General features: G+C 41.0%; 1 long non-coding RNA gene across 2 annotated transcripts; it reads right to left on the minus strand.

Annotated features, from left to right (window-relative positions):
• Positions 1 to 1,223: 1,223 nt before the first annotated feature.
• LOC133384310 (uncharacterized) lies at positions 1,224 to 9,264 on the minus strand. Of its 2 annotated transcripts, none has more exons than XR_009762495.1 (3): positions 9,209 to 9,264; positions 5,223 to 5,323; positions 1,224 to 1,554 (listed from the first exon to the last, which is right to left on the minus strand). It is a non-coding gene; the product is annotated as an uncharacterized LOC133384310 (long non-coding RNA). The 2 variants fall into 2 exon arrangements; XR_009762496.1 differs by having other exon boundaries at positions 1,224 to 1,737.
• Positions 9,265 to 19,888: the final 10,624 nt, after the last annotated feature.

Below are 19,888 nucleotides of genomic sequence, written 5' to 3' on the forward strand. Positions count from 1 at the left end.
GAACTCACTGGGACTTACATCTGAAGTAGGATTGCCCAGTTAGATATGATATTGTGCTGTCCAATGGATTATTATTAATCCATTTCACACATACCTGCAGACACATGAGAGCTGTAAACAATTTTTTTATCAGTGGAAAGGGACTTGCTGATCATACCACAAATCTGGACTTGCAGTCACTTTTTAAAATGGTACCACAGATTACTAAACATGGTGGCACTGTTGACAAAAATCACAAAGAGCAAGCTTTGTGGCAAATTTAAAGGCTCCAACAACTTTGACTATTACTCCTTAAATTTGAGGCAGCCTTGCCAAAATGCTTCCTGTTGAACTCATTGAGCACATTCATGCTGGAACTTTTCTCACATTACCAATGGGGCACTTAGGTAATTTTAGACTCTGTACTTAATGGTCTTGAGCATTAGATAGCCATGTGAATTATTACTAGACTTCCTTCCAGTGCTTTTTTGGTAAAAAAAATGAGGTCCTGGTGCTCATATTTTGATAAAAGTGCCAATACAAAATGACTGCCATGGGCAGCAAAAAAAGAGGTGATGGTATGCTGTACTGGTGAGTACCATCACAAAAGCACTGCTTCTTCAAAATACAGGGCAGTAAGTTGCCCTTGCTGCTTATTCTGCTTTGTGGGATGTTGAACCTGTGCCCCAAAGTTCTACCCTGAATGCACCACTGCACATTACAGTCTCAGAATGGCATTTCATGTGGGGCTAGGTATACCAACCCGGCATTCATGTTAGTTCAGGCACAGAGTCTATGACAGCCCAAGAGATGTTAAGAACAAAGCTTATCATCTTATAATCAAGGAACACAATGTGCCTATGGGTAACTAACTAGCCAGAGGAAGTGGCATGACAGTTAAGGTCTTAGGAGCCTTAGGGAGGTAAGTGACTAGCAGCAGTGAGAGCAGCAAGGAGCAGCAGCTGCATGATGCCATACCATGTGTGGGCTCTGATGGCAGCGGTGCCAGGGGCAGCAGTAGTACCAGTGGGAGAGGGGGCACAGAGTAGGGGCCTAAGCCTGCTAAAGTCTGGTACTGGACCTGCCTTCATTACATCAATGAGTGTTAATTTTGTATTCCCATGATGTCTTTCCAGTTCCATTTATTCTAATGGTAAAGTTAAGAATTTCCTTAAGTTCTCAGTATTTACATAAATGGGACTTATATAAATGGGACTTGCACATTTTATTCAAAACCCTTTCATGACAAATCATGTCATTCTCTGTACTCAGGTTATTTATATTCTCACAATATTTTCTTGTATCACTTCCACAGCAAATACTTTTGCAGAACCTTTCAAACTCAGACCTACTTCAATTCAGAATGTTAACTTCAATGTTAAAGACTACAAATCCTTTGTTGCAGTGTAATATTTCAGCAGTAATGTGTGAGCACCATGAACACACTTTCAGGGCCTACATAAATATATACAATATACAATAAAAATATATACAATATATACAATAAAAGAATATATACAATATACAATAAAATTTTCCATGGGTCTAAATCTGATGGCAGCCTGTTCCATGGTTCTGAGAAAACAGAAACAATAACAGAACTGGGTATTGAATTAATCTTAATTTGAGATCTGTGAGTTGCCTTTCCTCATAAACCCCCACTTCTATCTCCTTTTGTTCACTTTGCCATCCCCAACCTGGTGTCCTCCAGATGTCTTATTCCTGACCATGTCCCATGCTGGCTGGGGCTGATGGGAGCTGTAGTTCAAAAAAGAATATGAGTGGTACCAAGTTGGGGAAGGCTATGTTATTTCTACCTTACTTACTTTTCCTCTTTCCATTTTAATGCACTATTGATTTATATTATTTTGAAGTATTTGTAAATGGCATAATGTGTTTGGTTTTTTCCCCATATTCTGGACTATTAAATACTCAAAGTTAACATTTGGAAGGAAAATGTTTGAAGACTCCATGTCTCCCAGATCCAGTATCATCCAGATCTTGATCTGGACATGGAAAGAAACTTCTGCATATAGATAACCCTTCCTGGTTAGGTACTGCACTTGCAATATTTTGCCATGGAGGGTGAAAGCAACTCTCACTGAACATTCAAGGCAGCACATAATGGTGCTTTTTGAGAGTGGGAGCTGATAGGGCAGAACATTTGTTTAACAGGGGTATCCTCCTGCAGAAAAGTATAACCTATTCCATCAAGCAATGATTTCTTGATCTGCACCTATATGCCCAAATTCTAATAGGATACATAAAAAAGGGGTTTAGAGACATTATGGGGAAATAATGCATTCTGTAGTATGTTTTTTGTCATTTTTGCACAAGTTCTATTTGAGTCTCATGGGACATGTCAGAGAGAAAAATAAAATTACTGAAATCCACAAAACACCATTTCAAGGCATTCCTCACTGGATTGGTCAATGAAGAATTCTGAAATCGGGTTGGACCTATTTATCAAGTTTGCAAGGTCACATCAATTGACCTGCTTCCCTCTGGTTTCACTTAAAACTTCATTTTGCTCCATGAAAATGACAGGCTCTTCTCCTGTTCCATTCCCTGGAGTCTCTGGAAGGATTCTGTTTTCCACAATGTAATATTTAATCTTTGGGTGAAAAGAAGCATCTGTTCCAAAGTGTGGTGGAAATGCACATTCAGTGCCCTGAAAACCAATGCCTCAGAATACAGTGAACATGTGTTCAGACCAGCTCCACCACACTTTATAATGTCTCTCCTCACCCTTTATAAAGGAGAGAGGGGATATAATATTCTTCAAAGGAAGCAAATACCAAAAGCATTTTGATTCTTAATTATCTTCTAAAATGAATTAGTTGCATTCATAGATTCATACTGAAAAAAAGGACAACAAAAGTGTCATAGAAACAGAATAGTAAAGTTGGAAGGGGCCAAAACAAGTCCAAACATAGTACAGTGCACAAGGGAAGTACAGACTGAAATGTGCTTAAATGTCCTGTTCAGTGCAGGAATCCAACCGAAAGCAAATCTAACTTAAATCAAACTTATTTGTTCTGTTGTATATTTTTTTTATCATAGACGGTATGATGCAACCAGTATTAAAACATTTTTAAGTCCCACTGTTTTTTTTAATTTGTGTGTGTGTGTTTCACTTTGGTTGGATCACTCCCAGTGTTATATAGATAACTATGCAAACACAATGACTTTCTCAAGTGATTATTTTAAAGGGGCACAAAATTATATTCTGAGGCTGAATTCCTATTGCTCAGGGTTAGACAATGCAGTGCCCTCCAGATGTTACTGTCCTACAACTCTTATCATCCCCAACCATTGGCCATATTGGCTGGGGTTGGTGGTGGGAGTAGTAGTCCAACAATATTTGGAGGTCACTGCGTTGGCTATCCCTACTATACCCACTAACCTCGGGGCAAGCCCCACTGAACTTAATGGGACTTGCTTTTGATTAGAGATGTATAGTAGTGTACTGTTAGTTACAAAATGTATTTCATTGCATTTGGAGACTTTATATCTTCATGCCTAAAAGTAGCATGCAGTTCCATGTGAATCAAACAGATTTATATTCTGACTGCCTGAAAACAGGGTATCCAGCTTTGGTTGATATAACAGTGTGATTAATCAGTGCATTAAATCCTGATAAAAATGTGGCTTGCTAAGCACATTTCAATCTGTTCTTCCCTTGTGCATTGTCATCTTTTTAAAAGCTCCTCAGTACTAGCACCAACAACACATTGTAAATTATCTGTGTTCATTTTGTGATTTAGACAAGGTATTTAAAGATGAAGATTAATATAATATTTTAGGCATAGGGGCTGTGTTGAAGAAAATGCATTAACTGTTCTGAAAGGAAAGCTGCTTCTATCCTGGAACCACCTCTTTTTTAAAAAAGAAAATATTATTTTTGGAAATTTTCCATATGTTGGGAAAAAGCAAACGTTGGTGGGAGACTATTGGCTAGTGTCACCTGCATCACATCCTCCATTCCCTCCATCCCAGAACAGTTCTGCACCTATTTTTGAAATTATTTAAAACTCATATTTCTTTTTTATATGATGGTGCATAAACATGCATGCATGTATGAACATACATAGATGCCACTTTAAAATATTTTTTTAAATGCAAGAAATCTGCTTGAAGCATGAGGAGAATATTAGACATGTTTTCTGTTAGACACAGTTTTGAAGCTGGGTTCAGTCCATGGATGAAAAACTTGTTGTGATTTTTTTTTTTAATGTTATGTCTGTTTTCAATCTAAGATGATTTTCCAAACTAATTATTAGCCTGTGTTATATACTGCCAGAGAAAATGTTATATACTGAACTAGCCTAGAGGTGAGCTGAAAAAAACAGAAGGAAGAAAGGTTTTGAAGGTTTTTTTGGGTTTTTTTGGTGCTCTTAGAAAAGCAAACATCTTTTACATTTTAATGCTTTGGGGAAGGCCTCAAAAGATGCAGAATGGCTGAAGCAATTGGGTTGGCATTCCCTGTTCTACAGGCCTTATTTGAAAGCATCATGGAACAGCAAGGCGAATGTAAGGAGGGTGTGTTAAGCATTACAGATGCTTGAGGAATGCGATCTTTGTGAATTCCCATAGGAATTAACCTGATCTGCAGCTCCAGGAATAATCTGCAGATCATGATCTGCAGCGGATCCTGCCCTTCTTCAAATTTTGTGATGCAGTTCTCACTTCAAAAAATGTAACAAAAAAGTATTTAAGATACATATTTTGAGAATTGTTTAAAAGAAACATTTTGTGAGCAAATACATTAAGAAATATTTTAATAGATTTTACAGATTAAATACAGAAATTGGATGGAATGGATTTATAAACACCTGTGAAAGTGACATGGACTTGAAACAGACCATGTCTCCATTCCTATTTAGCGACAGGGATGCATGTCCTCCCCCATCAATTCAGAATAAATGCAAAATGGCCTTAATGTGCCCTCCCTGACTTTGTCACACAGCCAAATCTGATCATCTATACCAGTCTTATTCACACATTCAAAGCCTCACACAATTGGAATTATGTCAGGAGAGAGCAGGGATGCAAGTTCCCCCTGTCATGTTTCCTGACACCCAACCTCACCACCCTCCATGCATTACAGGGTATAGATCTGCAGCTGGGAGCCTGCTCTACCCTTGTAGGTTTCTCATGAGACCAGTCAATGGGGATCTGACAAAGAGGCAAAGCCAGTAGCAAATTCCTGTGCTCCCCTTACCACATTCATTTTTGAATACCTGGGCAGGACTCATATGATGTTCCAAGTTCATGCTGTGTTTCCTGATTGCCTAGGATCAGGTTGTGAAGCAGAAATCCCAAAATAGCATCAGATCAATGGCTGCAAACAAGAGCATAAACGGGAAAATGTTAAGTTTTAGGAGATCCTTTTCAATGACCCTAACTAATAACTCTGTTGAAGCAGTGCAATGTTTAATCAAACTGATTAAAAATGAAACTGTTAATATACAACCTTTAAGGAACTGTGACATTTTATTTTACTTTCAGACATCCCAAAACTGTCTGTTAGTGGTTTGATAGACATTCTTTTCTGAGATAACTCTACCTACTTCAGAGTAGTTTTGCATGTTTCTAGTTTACATATTTCCAGTCATTTGACACAAAAGTAAATTAAATAGTTTTTCCTTGCAATGGCCACATGATGGCAAATAATCCATACAAGGATGTGTAATGTCTTTTTAAGAGGATTGGGTAAAGTGTGAGGATAAACTGCAGAAAAGTGTAACTTGTGGGGGTGGAGAAACTAGTTAAGCATGATCTAGATACATTAATTTTGAGGGTTGAAATAGAACACACCTTTATTATTCATTCACTAATAGGCGAAAACCCTTGTGGTTTAAGAATGTACCTATAGCCCACAGGTATCTCTATCAAACTTTAAAAAGCAGGGAAATTGGGCAGCTGTAGTGAATGCACCAGGGGAGCAGGAGACCTGACCTCCTCTCTGAGATATTGTTCTGCCCTACAAATTTGTCAAAATGCAAACACAATTTGGGTTGGTCTTTCATAGTCCAATCCACTTCTTGTGTAGCTTGGAAGAATTTGTTAACATGTGCCTCTGAGCATATATGAGTGATATGAGCATATGGCGAGTGATGGCAATACATTTTTGTATGTTTGTTGGTGTTCTTCTTACTTTGCTTCATTCCTTTGTTACTACAGATAATCTAATCTAGAAAATTTTATTTCTCTCATTATACTGGAAACCTGTGTCAAATTTATTTTTATTAATTTCAAAACCTTTTTATTGGTCAATGTCATATGATGGTGAAAACAGCCTTTTGTGTTTCAAATTGCAGGTTACGTTCTATTTCTGTTTTGGGTGCATCATCAGCTGAATCTGAAACTGCAGTCTGATGTAAAATCAGACTGATTACAATATGTTGTTACTTCAAGAATGACTCTAGCTGTTGGAAAAAACAAACTTAGCCTGCCCAAGATGCATGTTGGTAGGTGCTATGTTTAAACCACTTCATTAAGGCAAGGTGGGCACGGTCAATTAAAAACATACAGCACACCTAGAATTTTGCTAGAATATATTTCACCTCCCATTGTTTTATCTTGTGCAAACTGAGACACTCCTGATGTCTACTGGAGACTATTCTGCAGAATAGTCAGTGCCATTATTTCACAATTATTTTTGACTTTTTTTAGTGTAAATTTTGCAAAGTGTTGCTGTACTTCACATATTCACAGAAAAGCAAAATAAAATTTCCTATAGGAAACTTCACTGAAATTGCAAAGTAAATCAGGCATATTTAAGGTGACTATCTGAACTATGTCAACTGTCTTAATAATGTTGCTTCTTACCTGCTAAAACAAGATCAAGCACAGCACATGTTTTGTTTCTATTATTTGGGCTGATTGCAGGTGTTACCACCACTCACCATATGCTCAGAGGCACATGTTACCAAATTCTTCCAAGCTACACAGGAAGTGGATTGGACGATGAAAGACCAACCCAAATTGTGTTTGCATTTTGACAAATTTGTAGGCAGAACAATATCTCAGAGACGAGGTCAGGTCTCCTGCTCCCCTGGTACATTCACTATAGCTGCCCAATTTCCCTGCTTTTTAAAGTTTCATAGAGATATCTGTTGGCTATAGGTAAGTTCTTAAACCAAAAGGTTTTTTGCCTATTAGTGAATTTCTCTGCTATTTAATCTGGGAGGTAAGAAATGGGATCCTGTGCAAGCTTGCTGAGAATGGATTGATCATTTGCATGCTTATTGAGTTCAGTGGGATTTACTCCCCTTCAATCAAGCTTAGGATAGGTGAAACTGACCGCAGGGGATGGGGAGGGCACGAGGAGGAGGGTGGGGAGGAAGGGCAGAGGGGAGGAGGGAGATGGGAGTAGGAAAGAGGGGGAGGGGAGGAGGACAGGTTTGATCATTTGCATGTTTATTGAGTTCAGTGGGATTTACTCCCATGCAATCATGCTTAAGATAGGTAAAACTGACCATGGGGAGGAGGAAGGGGAGGGGGAGGAGGGGGAAGCAGAAGGAGGGGATTGGAAGGGGAGGGGGAGGGGGAGGGGGAGGGGGAGATGGCTTGAGTGAGCAGGGAAGGAGGAAGAAGGAAGAGGGGAGGGGAGGAGGAAGGGAGAGGAGAGGGGAAGGAGGGGAAAGCCAGGTCTGATCATTTGCATGCTTATTGAGTTCAATGGGATTTACTCCTATGTAATCATGGTTAGGATAGGTAAAACTGACCATGGGGAGAAGCAGGGGGAGGGGAGCGGAAGGAGGGGGAGGGGGAGGAGGGGATTGGAGGGGGAGGAGCAAAGGAAGGGGCAGGGGAGGGCAGTTTTGATCATTTGCATGCTTATTGAGTTCAATGGTATCTACTCCCATTGTAAAACTAACCATGGGGAGGGGAAGGGGATTGGAGGGGAGGGGAGGGGCAAGAGGGAGGGGATAGGAAGGAGGAGAAGGGTTTGATCAGTTGCATACTCTTTGAGTTCAATGCGATTCATTTCTGTGCAATCATGTTTGAAAATGGAAATGGGCTGCCTTCAAGTTGATCCTGATTTATGGTGTCCCTATGAATAGGATTTACATGGTCAACTGTATTCAGAGATGGTTTACCATTGCCTTCCTCTGAGACTGAGAGGGAGTGACTGGCCCAAGGTCACCCAGTGAGCTTCATGGCTGTGTGGGGATTCGAACCCTTGTCTCCCAGGTTGTAGTCCAACACAGACCCGGGAGGGGCAGGTAGGGGAGAGGGAGGGGGAGGAGAAGCCCCTTTCTTTTCCAAAAGGAAAACATTGTGAACAGTATCATTACTTTTCAGGGTTTCGCCCACCTTTTTATTCTACAGCAGGCACATGTAGCCTCCCACCCAAATTTAAACCAAAGCTGTCCCTGGCCACATCCACACCAGGCCTTTATTTCACTTTTGACAGTCATGGCTTCTCTCAAAGAATCCTGGGAAGTGTAGTTAGTGAAGGGTGCTGAGAGTTGCTAGGAGACGCCCTGTTCCCCTCACAGACCTTCAATCAAAGCAGCTGACTGTTAAACCAGTCTGGCCACTGGAGCTCTCTTAGGGGAATAGGTGTCTCCTCTTAGCACCCTTCAGAAACTACACTTCCCAGGATTCTTTAGGGGAAGCCATGACTGTCTAATGTGAAATCAGTCTGGTGTGGGTGTGGCCCCCTGATTAGCCAAGCCCAGCAGCTGTGAGTCTGACTTTTAGAACACTTACAGTTGGTTCTTACTGAGCATGTCAAAAACCAGAATGCTGGAAAGATATGGCTTTATTCTGTGCACAAAGGCATCTAATAATTTCTTGTGTATAAAAAAGATGAATTTCTGTATAAAATATATCAAAGCCCAACGCGTTTCAGCCTGTGTAGTCAAGCCTTCATCAGGGGGTACAATATAAAACAATGAATATTCTTTAAAAAAACATATACTAACAACTTAAACACACACGTTCATTTTTAGGACACAGTTACAATTACAAAAATTGCTTTCATATTTCTCAAAATATAATTACAAAACTCTAACAACTTAAATGCATACTGACAACTTAAACACACTCATTTTCATTTCTAGGAGGATACAGTTACAGCCAAATGTTACTTTCATTATATATCAAAATATGGTTGCAAAACTTAAACAACTTAAATACATATCTTATTCTGAAAGACCAATCACAGAATAATATTGCAGTCAATATTGCTTCAATATTTTCAAAATATACTTACAAAATAAATTCTTCTGTGAAGTATTATGACAACCTAGTATTTTCCTTATTGCTGTTGTCATGTAAAGCAAACTGAAACCCAAATTCAAAGAAATATAGAACTCTATAGCATGTAATGAGTTGAACCTGCTTGATAATTACTTCACCACACCTGACTTGAGTTGACTATGTTTGTTCTGAATTAGAGTAGAGGTAACAGATTGAATTCCTCATTTAACCCATTAGGAATCATAGTGTCTAGTTCCAAAATCCAATATAATTCTCTACGCAATAAATTATCTATGTTTCTTCCAAAAACCTTTTCTAAAACCCAAAACTTGTATTCTGTTATAGAATGAGGGCACTGATTATGATGTTCTACAAGAGGCGTCCCTCTTCTATTATTCCTTAAATTACTCCAATGTTCCCCTATCCTTATTTTCACCATTCTTGAGGTTTGTCCTATGTACAGTTTTTTACATCCACATTGTATAATATAGATGACTCTACCTGTATTACAAGTGGAAAAGTGCCTCAAATGATATTTCTTCTGATTAGCAGGATTAACAAAAACTGTCATTTTGCTGGTGTTTTTACAAAAAATGCAGTGGCCACAGGGATGATGACCCAGGGGAGAAGTTGTACCTGGGAGTAAACTCTGTCTTTGTTGAGTGGCATCTTTTAAATCACTATGAACTAGAATGTCCTTAAGATTCTTTGTTCTTTTATAAGAGATCCTTGGAGGTTCCTGACAGCCCTTAAGATGTTCCACTATATGCCAGTGTTTTCTTATACTATTTTCTAACTTATTAGTGATATGATCAAACGTTAATATACAGTTTACACGGCTAGAATCTTTTTGTGATGATTTAATGAAGAGTTCCTCCCGTTTCTTATTAGCTGCTTTTTTAAAGTTATTCTCAATAATAGGGGATGGATATCCTCTATTCCATAGCTGTTTTTTTAAGGAGAAAGATTGCAATAAGAAATCTTCCTCTGTAGTGCAGTTCCGTTTTATTCTAAGAAACTGACCATGGGGTAAATTATCTCTTAATACTTTTGGGTGTGAACTATCATATTTTAAATAAGTATTTTTATCTGTAGGTTTTTTATAAATTTTTGTATGTAAACTATTGTTTAGTTTCTTAATGTCTAAATCCAAAAAAATTATATGATCCAAATTGTATTGATAATCAAATTGAATATTGGTGTTTTTGTTATTAACCCATCTTACAAAATCATTGAGAGATTTTGGGGTGCCTCTCCAAATCAAAAAAACATCATCAATATATCTCCACCACCCTATTAATTGTTCAACACGAGATTCATTATTGATATCTTTTTCAAAATCTGCCATATAAAGATTTGCTATTTCTGGAGCCATGGGACATCCCATAGCTACTCCTTTAATTTGCCAATAAAAATGATTATCAAATTTGAAATAATTGTTATGCATAGCTATTTCTGCTAAATCATAAAGAAAATGGGTAGGAGGATAAATCTCTGTTCTTAAATCCAATGTAGCACGTATGATATCAAGGGCTTCATTCTGAGGAATATTAGTGTATAATGATCTAACGTCCATAGTAACTAGAAGATCCGCATCATCTATATGAACATATTGCATCTTATTAATAAAGTCAGCAGAATCTCTAATATAGGAAGGAATACATGGTATGAAAGGTTTTAAAAAGAAATCAACAAACTGAGATAAAGGTTCTAGAACTGACCCACATCCAGATACAATGGGACGTCCTGGGGGAGGTCTTATTTCTTTATGTATTTTTGGCAGAACATAAAATACAGGAGTTCTGGGATTTTCTTTACATAAAATTTTTTCTTCTTCCTTTGTAATGTACCCCAAACAAACTCCTTCTTCTAACACATTTCTTATCTCTTGAGTAATCTTATCTGTAGGATCATATGGACAAATCTTATAAGCAGTCAAATCCATTAGTTGTCTATATATTTCATCTTTATATTGTTGTAGATCTTGTATCACTATTGCCCCTCCTTTATCAGCTGGTTTTATAATTATAGAGTTATCTTGTGATAATTCCTGTAAGGTGCGTTGTTCCATCTTATTGAGATTTCTCCAGAAGGGCTGAGTGGATTTTTCTAATTTGTCAAGATCCCGATGTACAAGTGCCTCAAATGTAATTATAGAGTGTTCAGTAGGAGCAGGTGGCATATATTTTGAAGGTATTTTAAATTTCCTTTTTGAATCAGTGAACTGAGAGGGAGTCTCTCCAAAAAAATATATTTTATACAGAAATTCATCTTTTTTATACACAAGAAATTATTAGATGCCTTCGTGCACAGAATAAAGCCATATCTTTCCAGCATTCTGGTTTTTGACCTCCTTTTTATATTTCCAGTGAATGCTTCACACTTTTTATCTTGTTATTTCTTACTGAGCATGCCCAACATCATTCAGTCAAATGCAAAATTTATTAAATTTATTAAAAATCAGCCAGGCATTTTTTAAACTTTTAAACCACAGAAGATGAAGGTCAGCGTATGGGGCAAGGTCAGTAACAGGATTACAGGTACTCTGTGAATATGGCTGATTTTTAATTAATTTCAACAAATTATGAGAACTCTGAGAGAAAAAAGTCCAAAAGGGCTCTGGGTTTTTTCCCCTCTCTCTTTTAGACTTTGAACTCTCTATTCTCTCTGACTGTTTTGTGTATTGTCATGAAAATATAGAGGGCTGTTAAGCAAGCGTTTCTTAGTTCAGGACTGTAAGTTTTGTAAGGTTTCATTTTCAAATGAGTTTTTGGGAAGCATCAGAATGGAAAAGGGGGTATTTTCAATTTAACATTGCAGAATGTGAAAAATCCACGCTGGCTATAGTATACAGACACTCTCATGGCTGTATAGTTCTTAAGTACTTTTCCCTTTGCATCAAATATACTCAATTTTTGTTCTAATCCAGGGGTGAGGAACCTGTGGCCCTCCAGATGCTGTTAAACTACAGTGTCAACCATCCCTGACTGTTGGAAATGCTGTTCGGTCCTGGTGGGAGTTGGAGTCCAATAACATCTGGAAGCCCGCAGGTTCACTACCCCTGTTGCAATCAGTGAGAATACCCTCTGTGCTTCTCTTTCCTCTACCATTCCTTTTCCCCAAATCCTAGCTCTCATTTTTTATCCCCCATTTCGTTTACTCTTATGACTTTTCAGGCTCTGGACTTTTCTCCCATAACAAGCAATTTGCATTGGAAACAAAGGCCACATTTTATAGTTATCTGAGAAAAGGGCCCTCTATCCAAATTGGAACCCTCCTCCTTTTAAGCAGTCTTTCAGTAATATTTCCAAAGAGGCCTTATTTTATCAAAAATAAGTATCCCTAGCCTAAACTATCTGATTTCGTTCACTAAGTGTCCAATCAGTCTAGGTCTGCTTTCACAACTTGCAAAATAAGTTTTGGAATGACAACGTATGTGTACATCTCATCCCCTGTAACAGGAAATGAAAGAGTTTAGCATCTCTGATGAGAAACTGCATCACATGACTGAATTGGGACCTCCAGTTATACAAGCAAACCCAATGGCAGGAGGCTGATATGTGGATTAGTAGCTGCATGCTTGGGTGATAGGTCACACACATATAAAATCCAAGATACAGGCTTTGAAGCTAGTGGAACAAAGCCTCTTTTATTGCTTATGTTAAAGAATACTTTCAGGAAGAATCACTGCATAATCTAAAAGCCACCTTATTTGATACATTAACAGCAATGTTAATCATTTTGATCTATATAGAGTGATTTAGGCACTGGTCATAGGCCCTTGCAGGTGTTTTTGGGGGAAATCTTTGGTTGAAATTGGCTTTAAAAAGTAACATGAGAACAAGAGGCTTTGTTCATCTCTTCTCTTTCTCCCTGTAAATCTCATCATGTTTAATGTTGTACAATTACATAGCTCTTATTTTGCATAAATACATGATGATTATAGCAGTATAACCTTGGCAACACACTGTCCCCTTGAGGCAGCCTGAAATAGAGCAGAAATGCAGATTATGCCATGTAATCATTCCATTGGGAGCAATATCTTATTTTGCTTTATTTCCCTTTCCATAAGATTCAAAGAATATGAAGGTAATTTGGGTTCTGCTAAAACAATGAGCATGTAGAACAAGGAGAACGTTCAAAAAGTATATTTTCCTGGTCATAACTTCATGGAAATCCAGAACAATAGTCACTCAATATTAGGGATGAACGAACAATTTGATTCAGCTCACATTTCAAGTTCAATCAAATTTGCACTTTCTGAAACAATATGACACAGGGCCATCCTTAAAATTAGCACATATTCAAATTTTGAGATGCAGTTTGCTAACCAAACAATGTTCACAAATATGCATATGTTAAGGAAAGTGTGCATAAAAATGAGTATATGAGTGAAAATAATATAAAAACAATAATTATATAACCAGAAATTGCTTGGAAAATATGTACACTAGTCAGATTCGTAATAAAAGGCATGTGGTGCTTAGAGTCTATTACTGACCACCCAATCAAGGAGAAGACGAGAATGTAACTTTTGAAAAGCAAATTGCCAATGTTTCGAGGAGGCATGATGTAGTAGTAATCGGGGATTTCAATTATCCCAATATCTGTTGGGAGACAAATTCTGTCAAACACGGCCCCTCCAAGAAATTTCTGACTTGTGTTGGAGATAACTTTCTTCTACAGAAAGTGGAGGAAGCAACCAGAGGCTCAGCTATTCTTGACTTGATTCTAACTAATAGAGATGATTTGGTGGATGAAGTGGCAGTTACGGGAACTCTGGGGGAAAGTGACCACACCATACTTGAATTCTTGATTTTAAAAGAAGCAAAAGCTGAGAATAGCCATACGCGCACCCTGGACTTCAGGAAAGCTGATTTTAATAAACTCAGAACAATTGTAAGTACGGTTCCATGGCAAGCCAGCCTAATGAGAAAAGGAGTCCAAGATGGATGGGAGTTTCTAAAAAAGGAAATTCTAAAAGCGCAATGGCAAGCAATTCCAACAAGGAAAAAAAAAGGGGGGGAAACAACAGAAGAAGCCAATGTGGCTTCACCAGGGCCGGTTCTAAAGGGCAGCCAGGTTGGGCACTGGCCCAAGGGCCCTGGAGCTACAGGAGCCCCTGAGGGGCCCCTGAGGGGCCCTCAGCTCCCCTTCCACAATCCACGCCCCCACGCCCCCACGCCCCCCACTTACCTGTCAGCCGGCTTTTTAGCATTGCCCTTAATGAAGATGGTGGCCGCAGTTTCCCTAAGGTAATGAAGCTGCTGCTGACATCTTAGTTGATGGCAGAGATGTGTGCATGTAGTACGCACGTGTGCCATCAACAAAGATGGCGGTGGAGGCTTCATTCCCCTTAGGGAAACTGTGGCCGCCATCTTCATTAAGGGCAATGGTAAAGACTAGACAGGTAGGGGGGCCATGGCGGCATGTGGGGGGGCATGCACATGTGCGTATGTGTACACGCGCACACCCACCCATCTACCAGGGGGCCAGGGCAAGCTGATACCCAAAGGCCCCTGCATGCCTGGAGCTGGCCCTGGGCTTCACAAAAAGCTTAGAGATGACCTGAAAACAAAAAAGGACACATAATGGAAGTGGAAAGAAGGCCAGGCTACAAAGGAAGAGTACAGGCAGGTATCATGGAATTGCAGAGATGGTGTCAGGAAGGCTAAAGCTGAGAATGAGCTGAGGTTAGCGAGGGATGCTAAAAGCAACAAAAAAGCTTTCTTCAGGTATGTCCATAGTAAAAGACAGAGAAAAGAAATGGTGGCACAGCTACTCAATGAGGATGGCAAAATGATAACAGATGACAAAGAAAAGGCAGAAGTCCTCAATTCCTACTTTGGCTCAGTCTTCTCCCAAAAAAGGGTCGGTGACCCTCCCAGGAAACATGAAGTAGAAGGGGCAGGATAGGAACTTGAGATTGATAGACAAATGGTCAAGGAATACCTAATCACTTTGAACGAGTTCAAATCTGCAGGGCCCGATAAACTGCATCCTAGAGTCTTGAAGGAACTGGCTGAAGAACTCTCAGAACCGCTGTCTATTATCTTTGGGAAATCATGGAGGACTGGTGAAGTGCCGGATGACTGGAGGAGAGCTAATGTTGTCCCTATCTTCAGAAAGGGCAAAAAGGAGAAACCGGGGAACTACAGACCAGTCACCCTGACATCAGTCCCTGGAAAAACTTTGGAGCAGATTATAAAGCAGTCAATCTGTAAGCACCTTGAAAACAATGCAGTGATTACTAGGAGCTAACATGGATTTATGAAGAACAAATCCTGCCAAACTAATCTTATCTCATTTTTTGACCGGGTAACCTTCCTTGTAGACTGTGGGAATGCTGTGGACATAATATATCTTGAGTTCAGCAAAGCTTTTGACAAAGTGCCCCATGATATTCTGATTAGCAAGCTAGCTAAATGTGGGCTAGATGGAACAACTATCAGGTGGATACACAGTTGGCTCCAGAATCGTACTCAAAGAGTGCTTATCAATGGTTCCTTCTCAAACTGGGCAGCAGTAACGAGTGGGGTACCACAGGGCTCGGTCCTGGGCACAGTGCTCTTCAACATTTTTATTAACGACTTGGATGAGGAGGTACAGAGCATGCTTATCAAATTTGCAGATGATACAAAATTGGGGGGCATAGCTAATACCATGGAAGACAGAAAGAAAATTGAAAGGGACCTTGATGTGCTGGAGCATTGGGCTGAAAACAACAGCCGGTCCTGTCGAAACCCTGGCCATGCTGTGGAATACGGAAATGGCTCGGGCAGTTGACACGATCGCCCCGGTGCGCCCTCTCCGTTGCAGAGCTCAATTGGCTCCCTGGTTTACTCCGGAGCTAAGAGTGATGAAGCAAGAAAGGAGACGGCTTGAGTGCAAATGGAGGCGAACTCCCGACGGCTGTAATCATGCACTTGTGAAGCTCTCTACCAAACTCTATGTGAAGGCAGTGAGAGCAGCAAAGAAGCAATACTTTGCTGTCTCTATTCAGTCATCCCTTAACCGCCCAGCGGAACTTTATAAAGTTGTCCGGGGACTTTTACACTCTGGTCCCCAGGACGCAATAACACCATCAATTGCCCGCTGTAATGAGTTTGCGCGACACTTTCGTGATAAGATCATGAACATCCGCCGGGACCTTGACTCCATTATTGTAGCAGTTGATCCTAATGAGGTATCCAGAGCACAGTCTTGTCCTGTTTTATTGGATGAGTTTCAGTTGGTACAGCTCGAGGATGTGGACAAGGTGCTTGGACAGGTGCGGGTGACCACTTCTGCTCTGGATCCTTGCCCCTCATGGCTAATAAAAGCTAGCAGGAATGGAACAGCCGGCTGGGCCAAGGAGGTGATTAATGCCTCTTTACGAGAGGGAGTGGTCCCACCCTGCCTGAAACAGGCGGTGGTGAGACCGCTCCTAAAAAAATCCTCCTTGGACCCTGATAATTTGGACAACTATAGGCCAGTAGCAAATGTCCCATTCCTGGGCAAGGTTCTAGAGCGTGTGGTCGCTCGCCAACTCCAGGCTCTCTTGGATGAAACTGATTATCTAGACCCATTTCAATCGGGCTTTCGGCCGGGGTTTGGTACAGAAACGGCCTTGGTCGCCCTGTATGATGACCTCTGTCGGGAGAAAGACAGAGGGAGTGTAACTCTGTTGGTTCTCCTGGATCTCTCAGCGGCGTTTGATACCATCGACCATGGTATCCTTCTGGAGCGACTTACGGATTTAGGAGTGGGAGGCACTGCTTGGCGGTGGCTCTGCTCCTATCTCGGGAATCGTCTCCAGAAGGTGATGCTGGGGGAACATTACTCGAGTCCCTGGGTACTCCAATATGGGGTCCCGCAGGGTTCAGTTCTGTCCCCCATGCTTTTTAATATCTATATGAAGCCGCTGGGTGAGGTCATCAGGAGTTTTGGAGTGCGTTTCCAGCAATATGCTGATGATACGCAGCTCTACTACTCCTTTTCATCTTCGTCAGGTGAGGCTGTTGATGTACTAGACCGCTGCCTGGCCGCGATAATGGGCTGGATGAGAGCTAATAAACTGAAACTCAATCCTAACAAGACTGAGATGCTGTTGGTGGGAGGACCCTCTGCCCAGATGGTTGATGTTCGACCTGTCCTAGATGCGGTTACACTCCCCCTAAAGGAACAGGTACGTAGTTTGGGGGTCTTATTAGATCCGCTCCTGTCACTTGAGGCTCAGGTAGCCTCGGTGGCACGGAATGCATTCTACCAGCTCCGGCTGGTAGCCCAACTACGACCCTATTTGAGCAAGGAGCATCTTGCCTCAGTTATCCATGCTATGGTAACCTCTAGATTGGACTACTGTAATGCACTCTACGTGGGGCTACCTATGAAGACGGTTCGGAAACTTCAGCTAGTGCAAAATGCTGTGGCCAGAGTTCTCACTGGGACAAAGAAATTTGACCATATAACACCTGTCCTGGCGCAGCTGCACTGGCTACCGATATGTTTCCGGGCCAGATTCAAAGTGTTGGTTCTTACCTATAAAGCCCTAAACGGCATCGGACCGCAATACCTGATGGAGCGCCTCTCTCGCTATGTACCTACCCGTTCACTACGCTCGACGTCGAAGGCCCTTCTCCGGGTCCCAACCCATAAAGAGGCCCGGAGATCAACAACTAGATCTAGGTCCTTCTCGGTGGTGGCCCCCGAACTATGGAATGCCCTCCCAGACGAGATACGCCTGGCGCCTTCTCTGTTATCTTTTCGGCGCCAGGTAAAAACTTACCTTTTCGCCCAGGCTTTTTAAATTTTGTAAATTTTTAAATATTTTAATTTAACATTTTAAACTTAATATGATCTTAATTTAAATCTCAATGGCAATTTTATTAATGTTTTATAATTGTACTATATATATATATATTTTTCCACACTTGCTCATATTTTAATTGTGATTTTATTTGTTGTACACCGCCCTGAGAGCTTTCTGCTATAGGGCGGTCTAGAAATGTAATTAAATAAATAAATAAATAAATAAGAATGAAATTCAACAGGGATAAATGCAAAGTTCTACACTTAGGAAAAAGAAACCAAATGCACAGTTATACGATTGGGGATACTTGGCTCAGCAATATGACATGTGAGAAGGATCTTGGAATTGTCGTGGATCACAATATGAGCCAACAGTGTCATGTGGCTGCAAAAAAGGCAAATGGTATATTAGGCTGTATTAACAGAAGTATAGTTTCCACATCACGTGAAGTATTAGTTCCCCTCTATTCAGCAATGGTTAGGCCTCATCTTGAATACTGCGTCCAGTTCTGGTCTCCGCACTTCAAGAAGGATGCAGACAAACTGGAACAGGTTCAGAGGAGGGCAACAAGGATGATCTGGGGACTGGAAACAAAGCCCTATGAGGAGAGATTGAAAGAACTGGGCATGTTTAGCCTGGAGAAGAGAAGACTGAGGGGAGATATGATAGCACTCTTTAAGTACATGAAAGGTTGTCACACAGAGGAGGCCGGGATCTCTTCTCGATCCTTCCAGAGTGCAGGACATGGAATAATGGGCTCAATTTGCAGGAAGCCAGATTTCGACTGGACATCAGAAAAAACTTCCTAACTGTTAGAGCCATACGACAATGGAACCAATTACCTAGAGAGATAGTGGGCTTTCTGACACTGGAGGCCTTCAAGAGGCACCTGGACAGCCATCTGTTGGGAATGCTTTGATTTGGATTCCTGCATTGAGCAGGGGGTTGGACTTGATGGCCTTATAGGTCCCTTCCAACTCCACTATTCTATGATAACTGCCTACAGAATGTGTTTATTAAGAGAAATTCAAAATAACTAAGATGCTGGAGAATTTTCATGCTTTTTTTTTAAAAAAAACTCAAATTGGTGCAGAAATGTGGAGAACTGAATTTAATATTGGAAAATGAGACACTGAAAGAACCAAAATCCACAGATCTTTCTATCCCTACACACTACAGTAGGGCCCTGCTTCTCGGTGCTCCGCTTTTCGGTGTTCTGTTAATACAGTGCCAGCGGGGAGATCAGCTGGAGGGGAGGATGGAGCTCCCCGCGCTCCAGTTGATCTTGCCGGAGAAGGGGAAGATGAGCTGTAAAGTGCTACAGCTGATCTCTTCTGGCACGATCAGACTCCTGCATTTGAGCTGATTGCGCCTGAGGAGGGGAAAATCAGCTGTAGCGCGGTACAGCTGATCTTCTCCTCCTCGGGGCGATCAGACTCCCGCACTCCAGCTTATCTTGCTGGAGGAGGGGAACATCAGCTGTAGATCTTCCCTTGCTCCTGGGGCGATCAGACTCCTGCACTCCAGCTGATCATGCTGGAGGAGGGGAAGATCAGCTGTAGCGTGCTACAGCTCATCTTCTCCTCCACCAGTGCAATCACCGGGTTAGGTTCCCGACGCCCACGCTACAGCTGATCCACTCTTTGGCGGTTTTCACTTTTCGGCAGGGGTCTGGAACCTAACCTGCCATATGAGTGGGGCCCTACTGTATTCGGTTCTTAAATTGAGCTTTGTAACTAAAGACTTAGGGCACAATCCAACTCCGCTGGGCTGGGGTGAACTGGATGTTGCAGAGTGCTGGGTGTGCCAGGAGGGTCCTAGCTGTGCTGGGCTCCACCAGCAGCAGCCTGTCAGGACCCTCCTGCTCCCACCACCTGTCAGGTCCCACCAGTCAGGATCCTG

The sequence above is a fragment of the Rhineura floridana genome, chromosome 4, assembly GCF_030035675.1.
Source record: "Rhineura floridana isolate rRhiFlo1 chromosome 4, rRhiFlo1.hap2, whole genome shotgun sequence".
Classification (NCBI taxonomy): Eukaryota; Metazoa; Chordata; class Lepidosauria; order Squamata; family Rhineuridae; genus Rhineura; species Rhineura floridana.